Raw genomic sequence first — 9,598 nt, 5'->3', positions numbered from 1 at the left:
GAGCTAGCTGAAGCTACCAAGCTAAGCTAACATGCTCCCTATCTGCACGCTACCGTCGCATTTTACGTTTCTAAGGTAAGCGGACATGAAACTATTCAGCAAAACTATAAATAATAATCTAAGTTATTGAGCTTTTAGCATAATACTTCAGAATCTTAAAACCCCTTAACGTTTGTATGCAATTGTGCTAAATTCAACACTGGAATCAAGCAAATATTAATATGTTTGCATGACATTAGTTATTTATATTTTGATATCACTTAACTATATGTTTAATACATGTAAGTCAAGCTAAGGTACATGTGATGGTAGCTAGTTAGCGCTCTTACCTGTGAGGCCTCCTCCAAACAGCATAATAACCAGACTGTATCATTAAAACTAAGTACCAGTTATAGATCCTTGACTTTAGACAAACAATTCAAAAGACAAAATGTATTTAAAGACCAATCTTTATTTGAATATGCCTCTTAACCTGAGATATTAGTTATACAGTAATAGTATTGACAATCTAAAAAAACTGAGCAACTCAACAGTCAACTTTATGTTTCTTATTGTCTAAAGCATTTATTATTTTCATTTTCCCAATCTCATATTCAGTGTGGACGGATTGAGACAGCATGGTGTCCAGAGAGCTGCAGAGACTTCAGGGAGAAACCTCCGTGTGATGGACGTCCTGTCTGTTGGTTTGGAGAGGACTGAGGGTCTTTCCTCTGCGAGGAGGACTGAGGGTCTTTCCTCTGCGAGGAGGACCAGGCCTGATGGAGGAGCCCATGCTGGGCAAAGCTGATACCAACTGCACAGGCCTAGTCGGTCACTTTATTTGACTAAATGTGTTTAATACATTTAATAGGTTTACACCTTCTGTCCATATGTGCTTTTTATTTAAAACATTTGATTAACTTTTGGTTCACATTTCAATAAATTGTATTTGCACTCCTTTTGTCCATTATTCTTACTGAAAATGTTAGATTACACATTCACATCTGACTGAAGATTGGCCCCATTTATTTGTGACGTTGCAAAACAAGGTACATGTGAAGCTCATAAAGTGAGGCAAATAGAAATAATCAGCTGATGGAGTGTAGATGTGGAAATAGCTGCATTCGATCAGCTGACTGTTTTTACAATAAAAGTAGTTTCTTAGTGAATGTCCTGTACTGGTCTTAAAATCTCATAAAATCAGCTTTTAATGTTCCTCTTGGATGTTCTTCTTGACCCTCAGAGAAGGAGAAAATGTCCTGTCTTTCAGGCATGTCCTTTCCTAACAAAAATGACAGGAAACATAAAACATATTATTGCAGAACAAGTGTGTTATTTATGAAAGAGGTGTGTTTGTGTGTTTAGGGGCTGTAGATATAATTATTTTGTAATTGTAATGTTTTTTTTTTATTTCAACAATGAGCTACAAAGACAATCAGATTATGAATGAACAGTATGAAGTTCATCAACATTGAAATATATGTTATTATCAAAATAATATTTAACTGTTATCAAAACGTAGTGCAACTGTAGAAGCTTGCTCTGTTGTCTCACTGAAAGAATAACTTTTACCACGTTTTTTACAGACAATATTGAGAGATAAATAGTAGCAGTTCTCACTATGTGTTAAATATCTTTGCCTTCAATACATTAAATTAGAAAGCTGACAAAGTCATATTGCTTGTTATCATCTAAATGTAACTTTTTGCATGGAAAAAACCCTCAACTTAACTGATGTATATATATATATATATATATATATATATATATATATGTAAAGTACCATGTGTACAAACAATATAACTGATTCTCTTCTGTTGAACATGTTGGATTGTGTATTGTCCGAGTCAGGGGCCTTTTTATTTTACTGTAACGTTGGAAGTTGTGTTACCAATGCTTACTGTTTATTTGATACCCATTTGGTAATGAAATTAATAAAAACAACAAGGTTTGGGTTCGTTCTTCAGATGACTGTGACGTTAACGTGTAAGCTCAATAATGAACTCCAGCTCAACCAACCATATTGTAATATCTAAGTAATCATCTTGAAATATGACATTAATAATTGTAATATACACACATCTTATTGTGAGGTTGATTTCACATACACTACTTCGACATTAGCTTGTCTACATACTTGAGCATAGCCAATTTTTTTAATTAACCTTAGATGCATACAGTTCTACCTACATAATAAAATATCTCTAAGTTACAAGGATGTAACCTTATTTTATCAACCTCAAACAGAAGCCGTTTGTTCAACAGTATTATCCCACTTAACTCTTGTCTATTTCGTTGTAACCTTTATATATACAGTCTATGATTTTAACTTGGAGGCTACGATTACAATCGTTAGCACCGATGTAGCTACCACTAGCTTACATGCTAACCCAAGCCTTACCATTCATTACGTAGCTGATTGAAATCATTAACACATAAATAAAGCACTAGAATTTCACTTACCGCAAAACCGCATTCATGCACCGTCTGTTTTAACCGCAGAGCGAGTCACAATAGTCCGATATATAAGCATGAAGAACAAACAACCACGGCCGGCTACAAGTTGTGTTTCCTGGATGAGCTGAGCAGGCAGAGTCCCTGTAGCTAGCTTCACGGAGCAGCTAGCAGAGAGACAAGAAGCTAACAGCGGCAGGCACTTGACAGAGCCCTCACTCAATGTGACCACGCCCTAATTTATGCACACATTTTAAGACCTAATATAAATAAAAGGGTCGCGTTAGAAAACAATTCACTCACAGATCCATAATCATGAAGGTGGAATCTAACTATATCGATAATAAAATGTATGGAGCCAGGGGTAGAAACATGTTCTTTTCTGCTGTAAAATTGGGCACTTTAACATGGGGTCTATGGAAATTGCTCCTTTCTGCAGCCATCGCCTATCGGCCAATATATGAACTGCAGTGTGTGGCACTTCCGTATTGGCTTCCCGGCTCTACCCCACAGTTTGCCGCTTGGGTTGAACCCACAAGCTGTTCCTGAACCTGTGATCATCAGTAGCGTGGCGTGGGGAAAAATGTAGGGGAAGCCCATTTTTTGGGTCGGGGGGCGGTCAATAACGTAACCAGATGAATGATTACAGCGCCCGGTATCATTTTACACACATTTGTATCACACAGATGCAGGACTTGCACACGCCTGTTATCTAACCGACAGGTCCGCACGCACTCTCCAGCTGAAACTCTCTTCTTATTAATTTAAGCATTTTACTTATTAATGTAGGCAGACAATCACACAATCTATGTGATTTTTGGATTTACCGTGCCTCTCAATTGCCCGTGACAGGTTGGCAAGGTCGATGAATCCTGAAGTTGCCCAAGGATTGTTCAGGGAGCACGAATCCTTGTCAAAAAGAAGACATGGCCAGCCAAATAGACGCTGAAGTTTAGCGCTTCCAGTTAGCCACTCTGTGCGGACATAATTGTCCTCATTGAACGTCCGATTCTCTCCCTTTTTCCTCTGTGTACACACAGCTCGAGTGCGGGCATTGGCCTGTCATCTGATTTAATTTTCAGTTGCTGCTGTAGCGGAAGTTTAGTAAAGTTATGTTTGATTAAGTACGCCAAATCTCCACCCTCCATAATGCTTCATTTGCTTGATAATTTCTAACGGCGGTGATGACAGTTACAGTATTAAAACTGATGTTGATGTGATTTGATTGGATGGCAGTGTCCAATCAAATCGCCAGCCGCCAGCCGCCCCTGAAGGGAAGCTAGAGGCGGCTGGCTTCCCTTGGCATGGCCCTGACCAATCACAGGTTGGCAGGGGCATCACGTGGGCCTCATCTGATTGGTCAATCCCTCCATTTTTTTTCACCAAAGGAAGCCAGATTCGGCTGGCCTCCTCTCGCAACAGAGAGTGCAATCTACTGTTTCACCATAACATCTAGAGGGGCGCTGTTTCACTCTTTGTAAAGTACTCAATGAGAATGGGGGAGAGACGGCCGGCAGCAACACACAGCAAAGGAGAATTATCGAAACAAAACAAAGTGTTTTTATTTATTTATTTAAATTATAACTACAATCCGAAAAAACAGGGGAAGCCTGGCTTCCCTTGGCCTCCGGGAGAAAACGCCACTGGTGATCATCTGTAAAGAAGAAGAGTTATTAAAGCCTAATAACTAGCAGCCTGTTTCCAACTCCCTTTGTGATCGTTACAATATTTTCATAGTTCATACAATCATACGTATTGGGATCATTTGTATTAATGTGGACCGGAGGGAGAGGGTGACGAGCATAAGTTTCACTTTTTTATTTCAATTCCAACTTTGGTCATGAAGAATATGTTTCTCTGTTGTCCCCGTTCATAAAGCATAAAGCAACAGCGTCAGAGCACGGTGCAGAGTCTCTAGATGAGTTTACAGTAGTCCCTCGTTCTTATTAAACATCCATGTTGTAGTCCGCTGTATAGAGAGGCGAAGTCCCTCCCCTTCCGAAAGCCTCCATGGGACCCCGGAAGCGGAAAATTATACATTGAAGTCAATGGAGAGAGAAAGGTTATCTTTTGATCCCGTTTGAATTGTGCCACGAATGACACATATGATGTTTGTCAATTTAAAAGAACATTTTGCAAGTCAAAAAAATAAAAATGTGTCGTAAAACTGTGAAGTTACACATTTTTTCGTGTGAAACCGCTCAGTGAACTACAGGTCTCTCGTCTCGCACAATACGCGTCACCAACATAAAGATGGCCGTCACGTTAGCACATTTCACCACATTCTTTCAGAATGAGAATAAAAGTATTTTACGAGGTGAAAATCACTACAAGTCTGGGCACGTTGAGAGCTGTACCTATATGAAAGGGGAGATAGTCGGTTCTGTAAGAGCCAGCATGCGGGACCGGCTTTACAAGGTTTCGGTGAGTAATATGAGTGCAATGTGTAACGTTAATGTCAGCTAGCTAACATTAGCTAACAAGGTACAGTAACGTGTTTTGTTTTAACAACTAGTTTTCTCCTTAAGAACTTCGTGGTCTCTGTGTATGCTGTGGATAACATTAGTGTTCACAAGAACAAGATACACTCCCGTGTTTTGTTTTAGTTGCTCTTCAGATTGAAGCGGCCAGTTTTATATCGACTATACTGTATGTGTGATCTCCTTTTTCTCGTTGTGTCATTTGAGTTTATTTGCTGTGTGTCGATTCAAGGATTTTGGTTATCTAGGCACAGCTGTGTGTGACTCCCTCTGGTACACTGGTATGTGTTTTCCTAATGTAGAGAGCATTGATTAATTAATAAACTACACACTGAGTCTAGATCCTGACCAAATCCTTTTTTATTGTTGATCAAATGTTTTTCAAAAATGTATTCATAGACATTTAGAAAAATACAATGTACAATCACAACCAATACAACACAAATTACAAAAAATACAGAAAAAACAAACAATAACAACAGACAAGAGGACAAAACTATGGAAAAATAAACCCTCCCACCCCCAGATCCGGACCATCCTTGTATTATTGCTCATTCAATCTATTATAGCATGCTAACAAATGGTACTTACTTTATTTTTACAGATCTGCATGGGAGACGATGGCGCGATGCAGAACGCTGTCTGTGATTGTGCACAGGAGATGTACAAATGCAGCCACGCTGCAGCATTGGCAATATTTTCCATGTGGCAGATCAGCTCCACAGATGTTGAGTGCCAGTGGAGGAAGCCTGGCACTTAAAAAGTAGTCCAGCCGGTGTCTCAACTTTACCAACAGCGAGAGGAGACATACAACCCACTGGCCAGAGACATCGCCAACTGTCAACTGGGGGGTTGTAAACGAGGCCGAAGGGGTGAAGGCTTTTGTGGAGGCATCAAGTGACAGTGATCGAATCGAGTCTGGTCTCTTTGTGAGTGAGTCGGGTGTTTTGGGAGCATCACCCGATGGACTTGTGCAGCCATCTGCCCTGCTGGAGGTGAAGTGTCCACACAGCCAGAGGAACATGACCATCGCGGAGGCAGTCCAGTTACCATCCTTCTGTCTCCGTGAGGAGGGTGGGTCATATATTCTCAAGGAGAATCACCCATACTGGCACCAGGTCCAAGGGCAGCTGCACATCACAGACCGGAGTCTCTGCTACTTTGTTGTGTGGACCACGAAGGAGGCGATCATCATCCCCATCCCCAAAGACCCTGCATGGCATGGAAATCTCCTCCTCCTGGAACAATTCTACACCCAGCATATGCTCCCTGTGTTGGCCAGTAGAGAGGAGGACATTTCAATAAACATACTCTTAACACCCTCGGACTCTGCGTTGTGTTTTGTATGTGTGATGGGGTGTTATGCAGAGGGGAGGAAAACAGGACACAGCAGATTGGGATTATGGTGGAGATGCTGAGCAGTTATTTAATTGTTGCATGTAATTATTATTATACTGTGTGCTTCTTAGTTATTCCATCTTTTGCTGTAACATGGATCTGTATGTAACTCTATATTTACTTGTTATCTACCACACTTCCTTCTACATCATACACCATCATTATACATGATGGTGTATATAGGATATATATATTTGTATACATATCTGTAAATTGTATAATTTTATTGAAACGTCTTTTTGATCTCTCAAACTGAGTAAGATTGACAATAAAGTTGACTTTGAAAAATATATATATTCTTTATGAAAATAGTTGACTTGTCAAATGAATCCAAATGAAACGTTGGACTGAACTACAACTACGCCTTTAAATCTCTACGGACTGTTTTTCAGTGGGATGGCAAGTTCCTATCTTTAAACATTTATTAGTTTTTTCTCCGAACAGATTTGATTTTCTGAAGTTAATTTAACTTTGCCGACCATGTAAGGTCATCATTAAAAGGTACAATCAATTTGTTTAGGGTTGACTAAATTAATGAAAAACATTCATTTGGATAATTTACTGACAGAATAAGAAACTCAATGATGCTCTACTCACCTGTTCCCTTTTTATAAAGTGAAACAGTTGAAACGATAGATTTTAGTAAACTTAAAAACAACCTTCTCCAAAAGCTATCAAGGAATATACCGAATACTTGTTTTAGAACTTTATTACATATTTTTATATAAATAGTTTGAATGATCCATAATTGACAGAAGCTTGTGTTTACACTGACCTGTTACTCATATATTAATGTCTTTGTAACTTCAGTAAACCACTACCTCACTAATTTCTTTCATTCATCACAGTTCAGTAAACTAAGTGATACATGAAACAGTTTAATCATTATAATAACGTAGGATTGCAACTCTTTGAAAATGTATGTGGCTCTTAAAAGAGCTGTTGTGTTTGGGTGTGCTGGTCTCAGGTCAGTCTAAGCCCTCTCTCCGCGGATGCGGCGGGCCAGCTGGATGTCCTTGGGAATGATGGGGACCCTCTTTGCTTGGTTCATCTTACTGGGGGGCAGCTACATGGATGTCGGTGCAGTCCACAATCATTGCGCAGTTGAAGGCAGAATGAATTTATTATTGACTCCGAATGAAGCACAACTTCATGTCATACAATACAATGACTTTATTTGTAATTGTGTAAAAAAATATGAGCATTGATTAGCAAGCAGGACATGCAGGAACAGAGAATGGTGATGGAGCTGGGAAGAGAGAAGAATAAAGAAAACATATCAACTTTATTATCGGATATTAAAAATTCAATTTCAAAACAAGTTGCCACTCCTACAGTTTTCTAGTATGTAAAGATGATTTCACATGACCTATGCAACATATCACACTCAATACATGTATGTCTCTGGGGGGTGCATTGTGCCTTTGATGTATATAAATAATATACCATAACCAAATACTATTACGTACAGTGGAAATCAGGTTGCCAGAGCAGGTCAGTGTGCATGTTCCTCAACGTCTCAGCAGTTACAGGTGTGGTAAAGAAAATAAAAGAGAAAAAGGTCAGTAACAACACTTTAAAGTAACAACACTTTGAATAATGATCTCTTCTAACAATTTTCTCTCAATAAGCACACAACGACTGTCTTTCCAACAAACAGATTGTCATCACAATGAAACACGTCCAGAAGAATGTCATGCAAAGCTCCATGCCTGCCTTCGACTCTCCCTGAACTGCTTCCTTAGCACCCGGTGGAGGGCGCAGTAGGCTACTCTTCAAAAGTTTCACGAAATACTTACCATCATGTTTGGTTACTGTTTAATATTTTGGTTTACTTCATGTAATAAAATAATAACTTCATGGTAAGGCTACTAAAAATGACAAGGCTAAGTAATGTAATGCTAACTAACGTGCTCGCTACTCGTCGCTACTAGCTAGGTAGCTAACTTGACTATGTTCCATGCACAACATGTATATTACCTATGATATTACCTGATATGTCTGATCCAGCGACTCCTGGTCCTTTCATCAGACGGGAATCGATAGAAGGAGCAAGTGGTATGATCACTTTTATGACTACAACCTGGTACAAAGCACACAGGCATCTTGTAAAAGTGAATTTATTTTTAGCGATCTATCATTTATTGGAGGGAATAAATCAGTTATGAGATCTTCTTCTTCTTCGCTTTAATTACGAGTCTTATTATAAATCACCGAGCATGCCTGTGACATCACTTACGCGACCCAGAATGAGATTTGGGATTTGTAGTCTTTGTAGTAGCGTATTTTCCATAGTATTATATTTCAGCAGTTTTACGACAAAATGTGACTTTTTTGACATGGAAATGATTGTTTAAGATTGACAAACATCATATGTGTAGTTCGTGGCACAATTCAAACGGGATCAAAAGATACGTGTTCTCTCTCCATTGAATTCAATGTAAATTTTTCGCTTCCGGGGTCCCATGGTCCGGAAGTAGATGGGCGTGACTTCGCCTCTCCATAGAAAACTAGTTTCCATAGTTTCCCCACAGCAGCAGACGCACATTCATGACGTCCGCTGGCGCATCATAAACACGTCGGATAGTGAAAGTGCATTCGGATTCTCTAAAGTACCGCAGTCTCTTCTCCTAAGTCCTTTTGAATTCTCCTATCCACTATCCCTTAACCCCGTGACGTTTCACTCAGAGGTCAAGGAATAGGAGATAGGGTTAGAATTTAGGAGCTGATTTTTGGATAATCGGAACGCAACCCTGGGTTGCGTTCCAGCAGCGCCGGATTCATTTCAGAAGTGGGGGGGGGGCAAAAAGTGCGTGTGTATTACTTGCCAACCCTCCCGATTTTCGCGGGAGACTCCCGTTTTCCTCCCGGGGTCATATTTATCCCGCATTTCTCCCGATTTCTGACTAAATCTGATTTGAACATCCATCCATCCATCTTCTCCCGCTTATCCGTGGTCGGGTCGCGGGGGTAGCAGTTCCAGCAGAGAGCCCCAAACTTTCTTTTCCCTGGCGACATCAACCAGCTCTGTCTGGGGGATCCCAAGGCGCTCCCAGGCCAGCGAAGAGATATAATCCCTCCGCCTGGTCCTAGGTCTACCCCTTGGTCTCTTCCCAGCTGGACGTGCCTGGAACAACCTCCCTAGGGAGATGCCCAGGTGGCATCCTAACTAGGTGCCCGAACCACCTCAACTGGCTCCTTTCGACGCGAAGGAGGAGCGGCTCAACTCCGAGTCCCTCCCTGATGACCGAACTTCTCACCTTATCCCTAAGGGCCAGCCACCCTGC

This window comes from Gymnodraco acuticeps, unplaced genomic scaffold, assembly GCF_902827175.1.
Source record: "Gymnodraco acuticeps unplaced genomic scaffold, fGymAcu1.1, whole genome shotgun sequence".
Classification (NCBI taxonomy): Eukaryota; Metazoa; Chordata; class Actinopteri; order Perciformes; family Bathydraconidae; genus Gymnodraco; species Gymnodraco acuticeps.
Note: the sequence above shows the minus strand (reverse complement) of the source record.